This window comes from Ambystoma mexicanum, chromosome 6p, assembly GCF_040938575.1.
Source record: "Ambystoma mexicanum isolate Mex_15411 chromosome 6p, UKY_AmexF1_1, whole genome shotgun sequence".
In the NCBI taxonomy this organism is placed as follows: domain Eukaryota; kingdom Metazoa; phylum Chordata; class Amphibia; order Caudata; family Ambystomatidae; genus Ambystoma; species Ambystoma mexicanum.
This window is the reverse complement of record NC_090935.1, coordinates 1,085,892,003-1,085,912,228: the sequence shown is the minus strand read 5'-3', so window position 1 is coordinate 1,085,912,228 and position 20,226 is coordinate 1,085,892,003. Positions and strand designations below refer to the sequence as shown.

Here is a 20,226-nt window from a genome sequence, read left to right as displayed (position 1 = left end):
ACACAGAATTACCATATCATTCTTTAAAAAGAGTGGAAAGAGGACCCAGTTGAGTCATCCTCAGTAGTAATGGCTAGTCTCCTAGCAACAGGAACAGATACATTCAAATTAGTTCCAACTGACCTTCCATAAAATCATAAACAGGACATCCAAGACCTTTTAGAACAATTCCCTGATGCCTTTAGTTGTGAACCTGGTCAAGTGAAAGGGATGTATAATTTCATAAGTACACCTCCCGCCCCCAGGAACTACAATTAACCCTAAACTAACCTTAAACCCCATTGAATACCTAAGACCAGAAAATAAGTAGTAATGCATGAGGTGTTAGAGGTAGACATTATGGAGCCATCCCAGAGTCCTTGGTACTCGCCAATAGAGTAAGTGGCAAAACCGGATCAATTGTGGAGGTTTTGTATAGAGTTCAGGAAATTTCCCTGTTAGATAACAACCCAGTGCCCCGGATCGATGATCGTCTTGACCAACTGGGCACCACAATATGCCTTTCCATGATTGATTTCATGAAGGGCTATTGGTGTCATGGTACAAACTCCCAAACCTCTGGAGTTTATGGGCCTACCCCAGTCACTGGCACCCTTATGAGCTTATCAAGCCCCAAAAGTGTGTGCTAGGATTTCCTGGACTCAGTCCTGGCGCCGTTGGCGCCAGGCTCCTAACGTGTGCTAATTGCATGGGACTACATTCACAGCTTAATAGGGCTGAGCCTGTCTGTATACCCTGGGTGTGGCTGAGGGACTACTTTACCTGAGATTGCAGGGTGTGGCTGAGGGACTATTTTACCTGCAACTACTTACAAGGCTATTTAAGCCACACCCTACAGGCAGAACACGCTTCGCGTTATTCTGCACTCCTGCAGCGTAACGCTCACCGTGTCTGCTCAGTACTCGAACTTCTACAGCCACGCCCATCCTGAGATCCCAATCCAGCGGCACCTGAGAGAAGGAAAAGAAGAGAACAGGAGTTAGTACAGCAACAAAGGCCTCACCCGCAGTATTCCATCCAATCGCCCGCGCCTTCAGCTGCTCTCCGGGCCGCTGCACCAGCCGAGAAGAAAGACACCCAATACTCACCCGGGGTCTGCATTCTTCAGGAATTTTGTTGAAGTGGTTCTTCCCATCGCCGTCCTGGAGCCGCGCCGTGGCTGCAGAAAAGGAAAAGAAACAGCAGGTTAGTCGCGCACGGAAAAGAAACCGCTATACAGACATTCAGCGCCACTCACCCACGCTAATACTCACCTGCAGGAAATCTGCTCAGCATTTTAGGAAGAATCTAATCTTCATCCGAAAACCGCTCAAGACCGTGCCTGAAAGAAAAGAGAAACACAGGTTAAAATTTGGGCAATAAGGACATTAAGCACCTATACCAAGCATCCATTGGCATAGAGACTTACCTGCTTAATCCAGCTATTCAAAAACTCTGCAACAGCCCCGCAGGATCAGTGAAGTAACTTGGTCCTGGGAAAGACTGTGCATACCGCGCCCCTGCTAGAGATTGCAGGACGGAGAGCCTACCATTAAGAACTCCAAGGTGAGACAGAAGAGGAGAAGGGGCATCAGAAGGTTAAAGGAGGTGGAACCAATCCGGCTCCACTCAGTTAGCTAATATCTTGTTTCGACATTGCAGGCAAATGCCTCCTGGGGTGATATCGAGGGAGAAGACGTGGGCAGGCATCATCACTCAAGCTGTGCAACGCCAGTGCAGACATCATTCGTGCGGCTACGTGCGACGCCCCCGTGGAGACCAGGTGAGCGTGACAATTGGCAGGTCCCCTTAAATCCAAAGGACAAGGACAAAACAGCCTTCTCTACCTCCAGCGAACTATTTCAATGTAAGGTTCTACTATTTGAGCTTCATGGTGCCCCCACAACCTTCCTACGTCTGATGGATCAGATTCTCTGCCGATGCTCTAGTTTTAGCAGAGTGAATCTAGATGATATCCTCACATGAAGTACGACCTGGGAGGATAACATGTTCCATTTATAACAAATCACCAAAGCTCTGAGACAAGCCGGTCTGACTGCCAACCCCAAGAAGTTATCTAGCTCAGTCAGTGGTAAAATGCTTGGGTTTCTTTGTGGGTAATGGATTGGTCCAACCACAAACAGAGAAAGACTGTGATAGTTCAAGAAACCCCAATACCCGGAATAAAATGCTATTTGAGGGCTTTTCGGGACTTGTTGGATATCATAAGAGGTGTATTTCTAATTATTCTACCAGCACCTCCTGCCTAACTGACAAATTGAAAAATGCAGAACCTCCAAAATGACAGTGGCTAAAAGAAGATCAAGCCTGTTTTGATACCCTAAAAACAATCCTATGTAATGAGCTGTATTTAAAGTACCTAACTTTAATAGAGAACTCATACTCCAAACCGATGCTTCTAAAGTAGGCTTAGGTGCCATACTATTGTAGATTTATGACAGAAAAGAACACCCCATGCTTTAAATTAGCAGGAAATGATTTCCCAGGGAGCCTAACTACACAACCATCGAGTTATAAGCATTGTCTATGAAATGGGCAATAGGGTATCTCAGATACTATATGTCAGGAAGGAAGTTTCAGTTAGTAACCAATCTTTCACCACTCACATGGTTAAGCCTCCAGAAGGACACTAACCTTAGAATAATGCACTGGTTCCCTGGTCTTCAACCATTTTTATTTTTATTTTTTAATTTATTTTGTATATTAATCAAATTTGATTTTTACAAAAGAAATTACAAATCACCTTATCAGTCTCTAAAGTCTTTCCATATCTTGAGAGCAAAGTCTTACGAAAAGTGCGAAGAGTTCAAAGGAGGTTCTAAAGAAAATCAAAGTTCAGGCACTCAAGTGTGTTGTCTGTGCCCCATGAGCATCTGTCGACTGGTGTATTAGGAGGAGAAACTTTTCTATATGTTGCAAGAGTTTGTAGGTGGCTACCAACCACGAAGGTTTGTCTCCCATCATCATGCGCGACCAACATAGGTCTTCGTCACTCAATACAAAGTCTGAGAATAGGTGTTTCATGTAGTGAGCTCTCATAGTTGAGGTGCCTGAACAAGAAAGGAGATGACGGATCGACTCCACCAATTCTGGTGAGTCGCAAAATCTGCATCCTATGAAGGTCGCTTGCCCTCGAATGGTCATAATTTCAATTGTGTGTAGTAAGTTGAACTTTGCTCTCAATAGAAGATTCCTTGCCTGTTTTGATGGAAACTGCTTTAAGAACAGTTGAGTCTCATTCAGTTTCCTCGGATTTTTAGGTAGGTGGCGCATTAGTTTGTTTGCAGCAGCTAGTTCTCCTGTCACGATCCAGTCAAGCTCTTTGATCTTATTCAGAACTTTAACCGGATTTGTTTTTAGGGTTTCTTCGTCCATCCCCACCTCTTGTAAAGTTTCCAGGTTTTGTTTTGTCCACTGGTTCAGCATCCTACCTCTTGCTCCCAAACTTTCTTGTAGGATAAGGTTGTAAATTGAGGGTTCTTCTGAGAGATGACATTTTCGGAATTGCATCAGGGTGTTGCATTTAACAGAGGCCGTGAGTGATAAGAGGCTTAGTTCTTTCCTGATGCAGGCTATCGCAGTGCTGTTTGGCAGGCCCAACACCTTTCTCCAGAATTTGGCCTCCAGGCTAGGCCACAGCGTCTTGGGGATGTTTGGCATCGCCTCGGCCCCGTAGGTCAATGATGGCACTACTTTCATCTTATAGAAGTTTAAGACCGGTATCAATGAAATACATTGACGCTAGTTTTCCAGTTTTTTCATTCAAAAACCTTTGCATGGCTTGCTCGCTTTTGGTGTTGTCGAGTGTAACTCCAAGGTATTTAAACTCACATACTTTTTCAATTGATTTCCTGTCGAGGCTCAATGTGATGTTTTCCTTTCTTTTCGTTTTGTCTTTATTGATCTCCAAGTTGTTTGCTGAGATGTAACTCTGAAGGCTGCTGAGCTGGTGTTGCAAACCTATTGATGTATAGTCGAGGAGAATCAAGTCGTCGGTGTATAAGAGTCTGTTAATGGGAGTTCTGCCCATCTTGGGAGGAAACAACGTACCTCTGTCTCTGTGTCTTTGATATCTCCTATAAATGCCAAAAACAGTGCCGGCGCCAACGGGCACCCCTGCTTGACTCCTCTGTAGGTGAAGATTTCTGTTGACAGTGAGCCATGTTGATCCAGTCGCACCCTATAAGGCTTTGATTGGTGCCAGTATTGAGGGGGGACAATTACAACTCTCTAGTTTGTTCCAGAGCAGTGACCTGTCTACATGGTCAAATGCTTGTGTAAGGTCCACAAAGACGATTAGTATTCGCGGACCCTTTAAGGACTTTGTTTTTTTAGGATGTTTAACGTCAAGACGTTGGCTGCTGTTCCTGTATTTTTCTTAAACCCTGTTTGTAGGAAGTCCTCGCACGGCGCCCCTTTTGCCCAGACCTTAAAGTTGTTTAGAAGCATAGTTCTGAAAACCTTACTGATGCAGTCCAATAAGGCGATTGGCCTGTAGTTGGCTGGGTCGCTCTTATTTCCTTTTAGTAAATCGGAACTACAGTGGCTGCTTTCCATGATGGTGGGATCGATTTTAGCTCCGCACATCTTTTAAATATTTTGCTTAGAAGGTCGCCCCATTCTTCCGGATGTGCCTTTAGGTCCATGTTTGTAATTCCATCGGGCCCAGAGGCCCTGGAGTTCTTAAGGGACTTAATTGTCCGGGTGATCTCGGCTATGTTGACAATGCAAGCCCACTCGACCACAGTTGGGTGTTGTTTCAAATGTAAAGTGGTGTATGGGCACTGAAACAGCGCACTGAAGAGGTTTAGCCAGGTGGTTTCACCTATATTGTTTAGGATCGAAACTTCTTCTGATGGAGTAGCTGAGTTCAAGAGGGACCAACATTCTCTGCTTTTATTCCCACTTATGGCTCTTTGGATAGTTTCTGTGTCATTCTGATATAACGCTATGCAATGGTTTCTGAGCCATGATTTGTACCTCTGCAGGGCTTCTTTGACAAGCGGGTTTGTCTTCACAGGACCTGAGTTTTTTGCTTCTCTTTTTATTTTCCTTAGTTCTTTTCTTTTTTCCACCAAGGCTTTGTCATATGCATGTTTTCGAGTACCTCCTCGGTTGAGTTTGGTCTGCTTCTTTTTGTATATCGAGAGGAGCGGTAAGTAATCGATCTGTCTTGCACTTTCCGAATGGTTTTGGGCCAGATATTTAGACTTCAGGTCACTTGTTGCTTCCACTGACATTTTCAATCTAGATCCCTGGTTGATTGGCTCCAGGTGCGCTATGGATTTTGTTGGTGTACCGAGCTTTGTTGGCCAGGAAACACATAGTAAGTTGTGGTCACTGGCAGCCGAACGTGTCACCTCAAATGTGGTTATTGTTTGTGCCAGTTTACGTGTTGCAAAGATGTAGGCGATCGTTGCTACTGATGACTTTCGCTTCCACGTCGACAGGGTCTTTGCGTTTGGTAGTACCTCGTCCATGTTAAGGAGCTCTCGTGATGACATTAAATTAGAACAAGCTGTTCCTCTTATGTCTACCGCTGAAACCTTATTAGCTGGCAACAGAGTTTCGGCTTTCTTTTTGCAAATTGAGTTTAGGTCACTCAATACGAGCACATGTGGAACTAGATGTACAACTGTTGCTTCGTCAATGGCGTTTTTGACCATGTCCAGAAATTTGTTAGTTTCACTTGTTGCTGGGTTCCAATAAATGTCTATAACAACAATCGCTGTCTTTATGTCTTTGTCGTTGACTTTTTCTGGATGTGACCAGTCTGCCTTAATCATCAGTAAAGCTTGATTGCAGATTAAGACTTTCGCTGATGAAAGTCCAGAGCAATGACATATAGTGGTCATGATTCCGGATGAGAGACGACCCATAGGGCCCTTTTTTGCTGGCGATAAAAAGAATTCGTAGCCTTCTAGCGTCAGAGCTTCCGTCAACCAAGTCTCTTGGAGACAAAGGACGTCATAGTTCCCGAGATTTATGTCGCTAGTAGCTGTCAGGTGACTGTGACCCCTTGTGTTCCACGAACATAGCTTTATTTGTTTCATTGTTTCCTCAGGGGTAATGTTTGCTAGCTTGCTTTGCTCGGGAGTCAGGGATTGCTATTTTTTCTGCTGTGTTGATAAGACTTTCGTAAACCAGGACGACAGACTTTGTATTGAGGATTTCTTGCCACTGAGGTCTCCGGTGGGGAGTTTCGTCCTAGTAGCTTGGGGCATTATTTTGGTGTTTATTTGCTGGCTCGTGAGGGCTACCCCATTGGCGTGTATTTCCGTGGCCTGCCTGTTATTGTCGCAAGCTGGTTTAGGCCAACTGCGCCTTCCGTTTGATCGGGATCTTGTGTCTTTAGTTTTACGGCGTTCTGTTGTAAATTCTGGGACTCTACTTGTGTAACACTCACCTGATTCCCGCAGAGGCGCCGGTCTTGACTGGGTGAATGCCGTATCTTCAAAGGTGATGTGTAACACACGGTTGGCTCTTTGGGCTGGACCTCTGTGCACTCTATGTCTGACTCGAAGAGTAAGATGTCTGCAGATAGAAAATATGGGATTAATGAACTGGGGTTATTGGGTGCCTCTCTCCTCTTCCCTTTCTCTTCTCCTGTAGAACCCCAAAGGTTAACACCCTCACCTTAGGTAAGTGAACTCCGAGCTCTCCATCTGCCTCGGGGCAGGGTGCCGTAACCAGTTTCTTCACTGGATAAGGGTGCAGGCCTCTTGACCTCAGAGGACTGCTGTCCGTCGTTAACTGCACGAACGGTAAGTTCTGGGCACTTCAAATGTCTTAAAAGTCTTTTGTAATGATATCTCTTGTTTTGCAGGGTTCCGGCGATGGCGGATGGCGGGCTGATGAGAGTTGAGGATCGAACCCGCGTGAGGAATAGAAGCGCCTGAAAGCACGTAAGTAAGCGCTTGTAGCCTGCTTCACGATGCGCACTAACTGTCCCTTTTATCTTGCAGGTACAAGTTCGGAGCTTTAGAGAAGCTGAAGGGTGCTGGAATACCCACTGGATTCGGCGTGGGAAGGAGTAATGGCACGTGAGTAATAAAGTTGCCCAATGTCTTTAAACGCACCTTCTTTTGTCTTTCAGATGCGGGATGCAGCGCCGAAGGCCTCCGGAGCGTGCGAAGAGCTGGTAAGCTTTTGTCTTTCAGATGCCGGAATGCAGTGCGAAGACCTCCGGAGCATGCGAAGAGTAGGTAAGCCTTTGTCTTTCAGATGCCGGAATGCAGCGCGAGGCGTTGGTGACAGCCGATGGACCAGGTAAGAGATGCGCTGCCACTGAAGACCGTAGTGCTAACCTGTTCTTTCTTTGTCTTTACAGGTGCTGCTGAAGACTGGATTCCAGGATGGTAAGCCTTTGTTCCCTTAGGCCCAGGATCAGAAGCAGAAGACACGATGAGCGTTCTGCTGCAGAGAATGCAGAATAACGCAAAGCAAGATTCATCCATCGGGTGTGGTTTAAATAGCCTCCTGTAGTGCTTAGGTGTCTCCTTCCACAGCCACGCCTAAGAAAAGAGTTCCTGCTTTCCAGAAGAGTTCCAGTGTTCTGAACCTAGGGAGTGGCTCCTGCCCCACCCAACAGGAAAAGTAGTCCCAAACAGAAGAGGATCAGGGGTTCAACTGGCAGGTAAGTAAGCAGCATGGTCTGCTGCAGGTAAGTCCACCCAAGCATTATGAGCCCGGCGCTTCCAGCGCTGGGACTGGGCATCTTTATGAGCCTGGTGCCACTGGCGCCAGGACAGGGTCCAAAAGGTCCCAATTGGGACTGGCTGGCACTCGGAACCGGGGTTATGGGTCTGCTTCCAAGGGAGTCGGGCAAGTCCTGATCTCTTGGAAGCAGAGATCATGACAGCACCCCCCCTCAAGGCCCCTCCCAAACCGGGCTTCTCCGGGGGTTTGGGCTTGTTAGGAAATGTTCGATGAAATCTTTTGATTAGACGAGGCGCGTGGACATATTCTGCAGGTTCCCAGGATCTTTCTTGGGGACCGTAGCCTTTCCAGTCAATCAGGTAAAATAGTTTAGATTTGGAGATCTTGGAATCCAGTATGCTTTTGACTTCAAACTCGAGTTCTCCATCAACTAGAATAGGTTTTGGAGATGTAGTTAGTCGGGTTTGAGGTTGCACGGGTTTTAATAGAGAGACGTGGAAGACCGGATGTATCTTCATGTGAGGGTGCAAGTCCAACTTGACCGCTACTGGATTTACTATGGTAGTGATGGAATAGGGACCAAGGTATCTTGGGTTGAATGTGCGTGGTCCTTTTAGAGGTAGATATTTGGTGGATAACCAGACTTGATCTCCTACTTGATATTGGGGGGCTTCCTTCCGATGTTGGTCTGCTCCTTTCTTGTATTGTTCTTTAGCCCTTTGAAGGTGAGAAACGGCTTCCTTAAAGGCTTGGGTGATTGTAGAATGCAGGTGGTCTACTGCTGGTGTTCCAAGATCTTGGAGTGGATCCAACTCCGAGGTTCGAGGGTGACTACCGTATAAAAGAAAGAACGGGGTCTTCCCAGTTCCCGAGTGGACAGAGTTATTGTAGGCATATTCGGCTATCCAAAGGATATCTTTCCAAGTTTTTTCAGTTTGTTGTAGCATGCAGCGCAAATACTGTTCCAGAGTTTGATTGGTCCTCTCGGTTTGTCCGTCGGTTTGAGGGTGGTGGCTGGTCGAAAGTCTCACATCAATTTGAGCCGACCGACAGCAACTTCGCCAAAAATGAGAAATAAATTGACTACCTCGATCCGAAATTAGAACTGAAGGAAAACCGTGCAGTCGGACGATGTTTTCGAGAAATTCTCGGGCCAGAGTTGCTGATGTTGGTAAGCCTTTGAGTGGAATGAAATGCGCCATCTTGGAGAATAGGTCCACGATTACTAGGATCGTATTGTATCCGGAGCATGGAGGTAGATCGGTGATGAAGTCCATAGAAAGCGTATGCCAAGGGCGAGGCGGGATGTCAATAGGGCGTAAGAGGCCGGCTGGTTTTTCCTTTTTACTCTTGTTTTGGGCGCATACTCCACAGGACATTATAAAGTCTCTGATATCTTTTTTCCAAGACGGCCACCAGAAGTAGCGCTTGATCTTTTCCGAGGTCTTGGTCATACCGGGATGTCCTTCCATTAAAGAATCGTGATAACAAGAGATTACCTTTTTCTGTAAATCTGTGCTGGGCAGGTATAACCGTTCTTGGAAAAATAATAGGTTGTCCTTCACCGTAAAGTCCTTTCCCTGCAGATGCCAATTCTGTAAGTCTGCTGGAGTTACCAGTAGCCTGGCTTTATCCTTAACTTCCTCTATGGATTGTGTGGCGATTACACCTAGAATTCTTTGTTCGGGAATGATAGGTACAGGTTTAGGATTGATCAAATGTTCTTCCACTCCCATCCGAGAAAGGGCATCAGCTTTACCGTTTTTTGTACCAGGTCGATAGGTAATTATGAAGTCAAACTCGGCAAAGAATAGTGCCCAACGGAGTTGCCTAGAGGATTGAGCTTTTGCGGTTTTCAAATATTGCAGGTTTCGGTGATCTGTAATCACAGTAACGGTGTGTCGGGCCCCCAGAAGATAATGCCGCCAAGCCTTAAAGGCGGACTTGATAGCTAGAAGTTCCTTATCAGTAATAGTGTAATTGATTTCAGGAGGCGAGAATTTGCGGGACCAAAATGCCACGGGATGCAACTGATTGGTTACTGGGTCCTTTTGTGATAGAACTGCCCCCATGGCAAGGCTCGAAGCATAATAGTGTAATTGATTTCAGGAGGCGAGAATTTGCGGGACCAAAATGCCACGGGATGCAACTGATTGGTTACTGGGTCCTTTTGTGATAGAACTGCCCCCATGGCAAGGCTCGAAGCATCAGTTTCAACGATGTAGGGGAGTTCTGGGCGAGGATGTTTTAAGATCGGTGCAGAGATAAATCTAGTCTTCAAATTCTGGAAAGCTTGTTCCGCCTCGGTAGACCATTCAAAGCGTTTGTTTTTCTTTAACAAGGCGGTGATGGGCTGGACTATTCGAGAGAATTCGGGGATAAACCTGCGGTAAAAGTTAGCGAAGCCTAACATGCTTTGAACACCTTTTACGGAGGATGGCGATGGCCATTTGAGAATTGCATCGACCTTCTTTGAATCCATACGCACTCCGCTAGGTGATAATATGAATCCCAAGAATTCAACTTCAGTCACGTTGAAAACACATTTTTCCAACTTAGCAAAAAGTTTGTGTTGACGCAATCTCTCGAGGACCATTTTCACGTGTTTCCGATGTTCAGTTTCCGATGAAGAATAAACAAGGATGTCGTCAATGTAAACAACAACACACACATCTATGAGCTCTCTGAGGACATCGTTCATAAAATATTGAAAGGCGGCCGGGGCATTGCAAAGTCCGAAGGGCATGACCTGATATTCAAATAGCCCATACTTGGTGCGGAAGGCCGTCTTCCATTCATCGCCCTCTTTTACTCGTACCAAGTGGTAGGCTCCTCTAAGATCCAGCTTTGTATATATGCATGCTTTTCTGACTTGGTCCAGGAGTTCAGGGATCAAAGGTAACGGATATCTATTCTTAACGGTGATCTGGTTCAGGGCGCGATAATCTATACAAGTTCTAAGGTCCCCTTCTTTTTTTGGAACGAAGAACAAAGCTGAGGAAGCCGGGGACTTCGAAGGGCGAATAAACCCATTCGCTAGGTATTGATCCAGGTATTGTCAGAGGTGAAGATTCTCAGGCTCGGTGAGGGCATAAATTCTACTACAAGGAGGAGTAGATCCAGGTATCAGGTCTATCTGGCAGTCATAAGACCTATGAGGAGGTAGAGAGTTAGCCTGATCCTTCCGGAAAACATCTTGGAATTCTAGGTATTCAGGAGGTAACTGAGGAGCCTCCGAGGAAATTGCTGCCAGTGCAACACCAGGTCGAGGGTGACAAGTAGAGACACATTCTGGAAACTGAACCGTTCTTGCTCGCCAATCGATCTGAGGATTGTGCTTCTCTAACCAAGGAATTCCTAGAATAATCTGGAACTGGGGGGCCTTGATCACATCGAACACGATCTTCTCATGGTGTCCATCTTGACTTACTAGCGTCACTTCTTGGGTGGTATGCGTTACTGGTCCGGAGGCTATCTCCGTACCTTCCACCGTAGTAATGACATCCTTTACAGCCTTTGGACAAAGAGTCAGATTCATCCTCAAAACCATTTCATGATCCACATAATTGCTGATGGCACCGCTGTCGACGTAAGCTTCAATCGCATGTAATCGATCCGGATGTTCAGGGCTAATGAGGACCATAGGTATCACAAAATGCGAGGTCACGGAACTGGTTTTAACGCTCGGCAAGAGGACCTCTATTCTTGTCGGGCGAGGTTGTTTCCCTGCTCAGAGTTTGTGAACCTGGTAACTGCAGCTCCTACTGCCTTCTTGGCTGGTTTCACCGGACAGTCTCGAAGAAAGTGCCCCGAGTTTCCGCAATAGAGGCATAATTGCAGCTGTTTTCTCCTTTCCCGCTCCTTTTGTGTTAGTGGTCCTTTCAGGCCCCCTATTTGCATGGGTTCCCCGGAGTCTACTCCTTTGGTAGGAGTTGGTGGTTTGGAAAATACTCGAGCATCAAACTTGGAACGATCGGCCTTCCTGTTCTGCAGTCTGTGGTCAATTTGAACGACTAAGTCAATATAGTCCGAACAGTCTCGCGGGGGATTCACTACTTGGGCTAACACATCTTTGAGCTCTCCACGTAGACCTCTATAAAACAGCGTAATCCTTTTGTCCTCAGGCCATCGAGTTTCCACTATCAGTCTGTTGAAAGACGCAATATAAGCCAAAAGGTCTTGATTACCCTGTCGCAATGAAAGGAGCTCATTGTCCAAGGCCTGCCCCTGTGAATGTCTTGCAAACAGTTTTTCCATACTGAGCTGAAAAGCTCGAAAATCATGGAGAACCGGATCATCTTGATTAACTAGAGGGATCGACCAGTCTGCCGCATTGCCACTAAGGTACGAAAGCACGAAAGCTACCTTACCTTGATCAGTTGGAAAGGCTGCTGGCCGGCATAAGAAGTGCAACCGGCACTGATTAATAAATACTGCAAACCTCTTTGGGTCACCAGAATATCGTTCGGGCGGAGCCAGAGGTACATTCCCAGGTAGGTTGATCTGCACTGGGCTCGTAGAGGATGTTGAAGGAAGATTTGCCCCTGATGCGGGTAACAGAGTTTGTCCGGCTTGTGACTGTAGCAATTGTCTAGCGAGATCGTCTGTTCGCTCCTTGGAAATAATCAGTTCCCTTCTTAGAGCATTCGTTTCCTGACGGGCTGCATGCACTTCTGCTCTTAGTTCCCCAAGTAACTGGGCTAGCTGGTCGGTATCCGAGGTTTCCATAGCGCCTGGGTGGGAGTTTTGCGATAGGCTTTGCGTTCTGTAACACTCACCTGATTCCCGCAGAGGCGCCGGTCTTGACTGGGTGAATGCCGTATCTTCAAAGGTGATGTGTAACACACGGTTGGCTCTTTGGGCTGGACCTCTGTGCACTGTATGTCTGACTCGAAGATTAAGATGTCTGCAGATAGAAAATATGGGATTAATGAACTGGGGTTATTGGGTGCCTCTCTCCTCTTCCCTTTCTCTTCTCCTGTAGAACCCCAAAGGTTAACACCCTCACCTTAGGTAAGTGAACGCCGAGCTCTCCATCTGCCTCGGGGCAGGGTGCCGTAACCAGTTTCTTCACTGGATAAGGGTGCAGGCCTCTTGACCTCAGAGGACTGCTGTCCGTCGTTAACTGCACGAACGGTAAGTTCTGGGCACTTCAAATGTCTTAAAAGTCTTTTGTAATGATATCTCTTGTTTTGCAGGGTTCCGGCGATGGCGGATGGCGGGCTGATGAGAGTTGAGGATCGAACCCGCGTGAGGAATAGAAGCGCCTGGAAGCACGTAAGTAAGCGCTTGTAGCCTGCTTCACGATGCGCACTAACTGTCCCTTTTATCTTGCAGGTACAAGTTCGGAGCTTTAGAGAAGCTGAAGGGTGCTGGAATACCCACTGGATTCGGCGTGGGAAGGAGTAATGGCACGTGAGTAATAAAGTTGCCCAATGTCTTTAAACGCACCTTCTTTTGTCTTTCAGATGCGGGATGCAGCGCCGAAGGCCTCCGAAGCGTGCGAAGAGCTGGTAAGCTTTTGTCTTTCAGATGCCGGAAGGCAGTGCGAAGACCTCCGGAGCATGCGAAGAGTAGGTAAGCCTTTGTCTTTCAGATGCCGGAATGCAGCGCGAGGCGTTGGTGACAGCCGATGGACCAGGTAAGAGATGCGCTGCCACTGAAGACCGTAGTGCTAACCTGTTCTTTCTTTGTCTTTACAGGTGCTGCTGAAGACTGGATTCCAGGATGGTAAGCCTTTGTTCCCTTAGGCCCAGGATCAGAAGCAGAAGACACGATGAGCGTTCTGCTGCAGAGAATGCAGAATAACGCAAAGCAAGATTCATCCATCGGGTGTGGTTTAAATAGCCTCCTGTAGTGCTTAGGTCCCTCCTTCCACAGCCACGCCTAGGAAAAGAGTTCCTGCTTTCCAGAAGAGTTCCAGTGTTCTGAACCTAGGGAGTGGCTCCTGCCCCACCCAACAGGAAAAGTAGTCCCAAACAGAAGAGGATCAGGGGTTCAACTGGCAGGTAAGTAAGCAGCATGGTCTGCTGCAGGTAAGTCCACCCAAGCATTATGAGCCCGGCGCTTCCAGCGCTGGGACTGGGCATCTTTATGAGCCTGGTGCCACTGGCGCCAGGACAGGGTCCAAAAGGTCCCAATTGGGACTGCCTGGCACTCGGAACAGGGGTTATGGGTCTGCTTCCAAGGGAGTCGGGCAAGTCCTGATCTCTTGGAAGCAGAGATCATGACAACTTGTCTTGGTTTGTTTGCAATGGTCCCTTTGTCTCGTCTCTCCTCTGTCATTACCATGCCAATTGTCAGTGGAAGTGTAGGGTTGGGGTGTTTGCGCTGTGCCGCTCACTGAGGTCGGTCCATTCATTTTTCTAGTTGATTCGATCAGGTCGTAGCTCATTTTCAACAAGCTTCTAATTTCGTTTCTTAGCTGTCGCTGTACTCGTTTCCCTCAATTTGCTCCAACTTTAGAATCCATCTAGCTAGATATTTTTTCCTTTGTTACTTTGTTATAGGTTGCTGTTTTTGTGATGTAGTGAGTTTTGGTTGAGCTATTATGTGCGTTCTGGTCGTTGAGTACCTGAGAGGTTTTCTTCCTTTGTTGTGGTCAGGGTACTGCAGAGAAGATTTGTCAGAGCTCTCAGGCGATTTTCTTGAGTTTTCCCTCCGGTGTTGTCCCGGGTCAGGTTCTCTTGGATCCTTCCGTAGCCTAGGGCTTCCACACGGTTGCTTGAAGACCGACTCTCCTCTAGTTCACACTCCTCAAGATCCTGTGAGTCATTTCTATTTACTTGTTTCTTCTGGTTATTTCTGGTCGGGTTATTGATCTGACTTACTTGGTCATTCGATGACCTTTTCTTATTTGCTGCCCTTTGTTCAGAGGAGTACAAAGCTTTTCTAAGTTCGTAATCTCTCGTCCCCTTTGAGTCCTATGCCGTTCCATGCCCCGTCCTGGCGAGGTTTTACTTGGCCTCCTCCTTTTTGGTTCATTTGTCGTTGTTTCGCATGGCTTGTTTCTTTCGTTAGCCCGAGGTGGGCTGTCGGTCAACCTTACTTGTGCTTTCCGTGGACGTTGGTCATTTATTGCCCTCTGTACTGGGGACTGAGGTTTGTCAGGGTGCACACTTATATTCATCAACTTGTCCCTCTCCGAGAAGTCTTCAATTGTTTTCGGTGAGTGAGAATCTGCTGAAGTTAACTGCACTGAGATTGTTTCTTCTCGTGCACCTTTTTGTTGTTTTGGCTTTGAGAGCCATTTGTCGCTTCTCTTGGACCTTTAGATGGGACCTTTCGGGGACGATTTAGAATGAAGATTGGTTTAAGTGTCTTCGAGTTGGTAGGCTTGTCTATTGTCACCGAAGGGAACTTCTCGTGCCTTGAGGGTAGTTTCTCTTTAGAAGTCTGTGTTAAGTCGATCATGATCGACGTTTGACTCTCAGTTTCTTTTGTAGCCACCAAGTTAGGCCGATGGTTCTGTGCTGTCAACGTTAGTTGAGATGGTTGTTCTTGTGCCTTTGGCTGAGTATTTTCCTTGTTGTCTAGGGCCATAATGTAGGCTTCCAGAAAGGTTATCTTGCCAGACATTGTAGCCTGAATCGATGTGTGATCCTTTAGGGCGTCACTAATCCCTTTGTACAATTTCATGAAGGGAGCTAGTGCTATTGTTACAGCCGACATTATAGATAACATGTCCGGTTTCTTTGATGGCGTAGCCCCTTGGTGTTGATCTAGGCTGTGACGGTGTCTCCCTTTTGGGGGAGAGTCCACCCAGAGAGAGCACGATGCTGGGCGTTGGAGACTAGTTCTTTGTGGTTCCACTGAGTTTCTTCGACTGGCTGCCACGTTTAAAGGGTCCCAGAGAGCTGGTTGGTTGTGGTCCCTCTGGGGGATTATTTTTCTAGGAAGAGAGTTGTCACTTCTACGAGGTCTGGTGTTCTGCAAAGGCTCGCTGGCAGCAGCTCGTCCTGTCTCTCCCTGGTCAGTTGGTGTGCCTGACCTTTCCGGTTGGACGTCTGCTGGTGTGCCGTGGCCTCCCAAAGACTGGGGATGAATAGGCTTGTCTTGCCTCGGTGCGCATTCAGACAGAACGTTGTCCTGAGAACTGCCGATGGTCTGTGCTTGTGATGGCGTGTTTATGATTGTTGTGCCCTTTAGGATAGGACTTATACTCACCTGCGCTTCTTCCAACACTTTCGGCTCTACTTGGGGTGAGTGCAGCTCCGTTGGACCTGCTGTTCCTGTGGGAGGACCAGTGCTGTCTCTTGAGGGCTCCAGTATGTTAGAGCTCTGAATGTTTTTTTTCCGTATCCCTCAGTATAGGCACTACAACATTTGAGATGAGCTCAGCCGAGTTTGGGGGAAGGCCATCTAGTCGACGCTGCTTGGACACTGGCAAGCAGTCGTTCAGGGCCTCCAAAATGTCTATGTCTGTTAGTTCCTCTCTATTTCTGTTTTCCGGCTGGGGTCTGAGGTTGAAGAAGTTCCTTAGGTTGCTGTGCCCGTCAGGAACTCTATTGCCCCCGTTTTCCCCTTGTGGTTTTGTTTTTTTATTTCCAGTCGCTGTTTGAATTCTTATTTTATGGCTCTGGTTACAGGGCTTGGTATTCTTTTTGGCCCCTTTGCGAATTTTATGCAAGCTGTTGTTATTGGGGGCATCTGGCCTTACTGAGTCTGCATTTATTTGTCTTTTTTTGTGGTTCAATATGGTATTTTCAATGCATGAGGACAAATCGTCCTGTTTTTTGTCCAAGTTCAGCGAACCTTGGGCAGAGTCCGGACTCTGCTGTGCAGCTTGTAGCTCAGGCACCGTATGGATCAGTGCCTCAACAGTTAATGTTTTGCTCGGGGGCGGGGCCTCATTTTCCCCCAAACAAGTCGCTGCGGACTGGGCGAGTTGCACGCCATCCTGCCCGGCCTCAGCCACGGCATTAATCTGGGCCCTAGTTCCCAATGCCCCCCCTCTACCTCAGGCCACAGAAGACCGAAGGCGCTCCCACCAGGCCCCCGGGCCGCTCCCCTGTGGGGGCCGCCGGCGCCTTCACAAGCCCACTCAGCGAGCCACGGGTCCACCTGAAGCCGCTCCCGCCAGGGCCTCCACCAATGCTCCAGACGGCGACCCCCCTCTGGAGATCGACGCAGGAGAGCTCGAGGGCGGAGGACCCCGATCGGGCACGGCCGGGAAGACACAGACTGAGGAGCCAGTCGGCACTTCTGCCAAATCCTCCCAAAACTCTCTCCAACACGAGGGAAAGACTCCACAGGTTAGAGGTCGACGAACAGTTAAAGTCATTGGCAGTTGGTGGGGGAATGATGTTACCTTTAGAAGAAGACGTGGGGGCCAGATGCACACCTTTCTTTAATAATGCAGTTGTGTCGGGCCGTTTTTTCTCCGTTGTTGGCTTTTAGCGGGCACTTCGCAGCCGACGGCCTTCCTCCTTGTCCGGTGTCTGAGCAGTGGGAGAAGCGTCCATTGTGACCCCGTGCAGACCGGCCAGCCCTGCCTGCCAGGACTGCAGGACTGTCACTCTCCGTCACTCTGCGGCTGCTCTGCGGTTGCAGGCGGTATTAGTACTGTGGGTCCACCCACCAGTACTGAGCTGGAAGACAGACTCCAGCAAGGGCAGCAGGGAATAGAGTAGCAGGAAACAAACTGTGCAGCACGACAGCAGGACTGTCATTCTCTGTCACTCCGCATTTGATCATAAATTTTGATTTAGTGTAGAACAGTGGAAAGGCAAATAACATAGATTTCTCTATCCCGTTTCCCTGTGGAAGACAAGGAAACCAGCGACATTAGGGGAAAGGTATGTGATGAATCCTGTGATGTTGTGGCATCTCCCCGGGGGAGAGACCCTTTCAATGAGATCCAGGGAGGCGAGGCCACTATCTGATAGTCCCCCTGGAAGTTTTGCTCAGTGGGAGGATTTCGTGGGGATGGATTCCACCTCTGTGAAACAGGGAGGACATCATGGGCCGATGTGGTATACTCAACCCCCACCCACCTTTCACCCCTCTACTTTCTTACCTTCATCTTACCCTATAAGTTCCCCCATGTACTTATGCCACACCAATAGTACTGGGACTAGGAATAAGATTGACTCCACTGAACGATCATCTCGACATACTGGGACGAGGAAGAAGCTTGAAGGCATGAAGAACCCCCAAGACAATCTCACTGAACAGTCTAGTTCTCGTATGTGATGGGACTTTAAAATGGAAGAGGGACTAACCATGGGGTCTGGCCCTCCCCCGAGGCAGCACGAGCAAAGGAACCGTACCGCAGATGGAGAAACCGATCCTGCAGCTGCTGAACCGGACGTGGCTAGGGTAGTTACGGCATCCCTACCTGAGAGAAGGAGTAACTTCAGGTGATTCGGCTGAAGTCTGAGAGGGGCAGGGAGGCTATTCCAGAGGGAGGCACCTGCAGTGGAGAGAGATGTACCCCCCCTCTCTGTTTGGAGAAGCATCTGACCCGCAGAGAGTTGGAGGTAGCTGGGTAGAGGGCTTTAGAAGGAAGGTATTCTTGGTGCCAAAACACTTGTGACATACCACCCAGCCATTAATTTAAAGAGTGAACAGTTTCATCAGCACTGTACCATTCGGGATGGAGAACCTTCAGTAAATCATCCTGATGGTCTTGACTGTGGATTACTATTCACCAGTGTATTTGTAATACACCTGTTGTCATGTTGTTATGCTCTGGGGTCACCAGAACTGACATCGATGATAGTATAAATAGCACACACCGCGTCATAGTTGCTAGTTTTTCCCCTCTATCTTTTCTAGATAACCTGCATTGGCATTGAAAGAGAGAAGTGATAAAAAAAATCACCCACAGTCAGAGGGGTAGGCTATGATGGTGATGAGGAATCTGTCAGAGGAAAATCCACCAGAAAGAACATTATCAGGGGTAAGTAAATTGTTCTTCTAATGGATTGTGTCCACCCACAGATTCCTCATTTTAGATAGACTCCCATAGCAGTTTTGCAGATGGAGGTGGGAGAAGTGGATTTTTGTACAATTGTGATTAGCACATAATATTGTGCAGAACCACTCTTTCAAAAAGAACGTACTGGCCCAGGAAAGTCTTCGCCTGTATGGGCGGCAAAAAGGCCATCAGCATCAATCTGATCACCCTGGGTTCTAGTCTTCATTCTGATGGGGACCAAAGTCTGCTGATCACCAGATTGCTCATCTGCGCTCCCCATCCCATGAGTGAGGCATCCGTGACTGCAGTTTTCTCCGACCATGGTTTCCAAAAATGTTCCCCTATCACATTGTCCTTGCAGGCCCACCACGGGAGATCCTGTCCGACCTTGCTCGGGACCTGAAGAAGGGCCATCATCCTGCCTAAGAATTGTGACCATTGGGATGTGAGGGCCCACTGGAGGGATGTCATGAGACCCAGCAACCTCAAAAAATGGATTGCTGGTAGATATTGGGCGTTCTGAAATCTCATTACCACATGCAAGATTTGTTGAGCCCTCAACTCGGGAGGCAAAGCCTTTCCCTAGGAAGAGTCCAGGAGTGCTCCATTTAATTGCAGCTTTTGAGAAGGTGTCCCCACGGACGTTTTGAAGTTGAGGGAGAAGCCCAGTTTGTGGAGAGAGTGGCAGGTGCTGTTGAGATGTTCCAGACCCTGTAAGGGAGAATGAGTTCTGATCAGCCAATCGTCTAGGTAGGGAAAGAGATGAATCCGTCCCCTCCTTAGATTCGCTGCAACCACCATCATAAACTTGGTGAAGGAGGTGAGGCCGAAAAGCACAACTCAAAATTGATAGTGAGAACTGCCAATGGCGAACCCCAGGTACTTTCTGTGCTTGGGATGTAAGTAGCATCCTGAAGATCGAGTGACACCATCTAGTCCTGGAGCTGAAGGGCCTGGGGCATCTGTGAATAGTGACCATCCTGAATGTGTCTTTTCTGAGGAACTTGTTGAAACGCCTCAGGTCCAAGTGGGGTTGCAGTCCTTTGTCTTTCTTAGGAACCAGGAAATAGGTGGAGCACCAATCCTGGTATTGTTCTGCTACAGGTACCTTCTCTACAAAACTTTTCTCCAACAAGGAAAGAATCTCCTGTCGAAGGGGCAAATCTGAGATTGCTCACGCGGGGGGAAATCTGGGGGTCTTTGCAGAAAAGGTAGACAGTACCCTTTGGCCATTGTCTGTAGTGGCCATGCATGTGAAGTAATGAGATGCCATTCTTGCAGATGCTGGGTCAACCTGCCTCCCACCGAGGTTCTGTGAGCAAAGTCCTCAGAGAGGTTTTCGGACTCTGGCTGTTTCAGAGGGCAATGAGGAGGTTGTTGCCTGAGCAGGTTTTCCTCCATGGCTTCTGGAGGCAAGTGTGAACCTCCTTTGTCTTTTTTTCTGGGTAGCTTGACCTCTTCCCCTTTGCCCTAAAGAGGAGTAATACCAAAAGGAACTCCCCTCTCTAAGCTTGCAAAGGTGTGTGTTATTGCTGCTGACAAATGGCTGCCCCCGGGATTTCACTGCAGTCTTTGAAGCTTGTAGCTTTTCAAGACTGTCGCCCACCTTTGGCCCAAATAGGTTGGGCCCATCAAATGGCATATCC

At 47.8% G+C, this 20,226-nt stretch overlaps 2 long non-coding RNA genes across 2 annotated transcripts in view; both read right to left on the bottom strand.

Annotated features, from left to right (window-relative positions):
* LOC138510191 (uncharacterized) overlaps positions 1-20,226 on the bottom strand; it is a 96,555-nt gene that overhangs the window by 55,063 nt on the left and 21,266 nt on the right. The window lies entirely within an intron of this gene.
* LOC138511017 (uncharacterized) lies at positions 887-1,324 on the bottom strand. The gene is made up of 3 exons (XR_011280539.1): positions 1,254-1,324; positions 1,089-1,159; positions 887-950 (listed from the first exon to the last, which is right to left on the bottom strand). It is a non-coding gene; the product is annotated as an uncharacterized lncRNA (long non-coding RNA).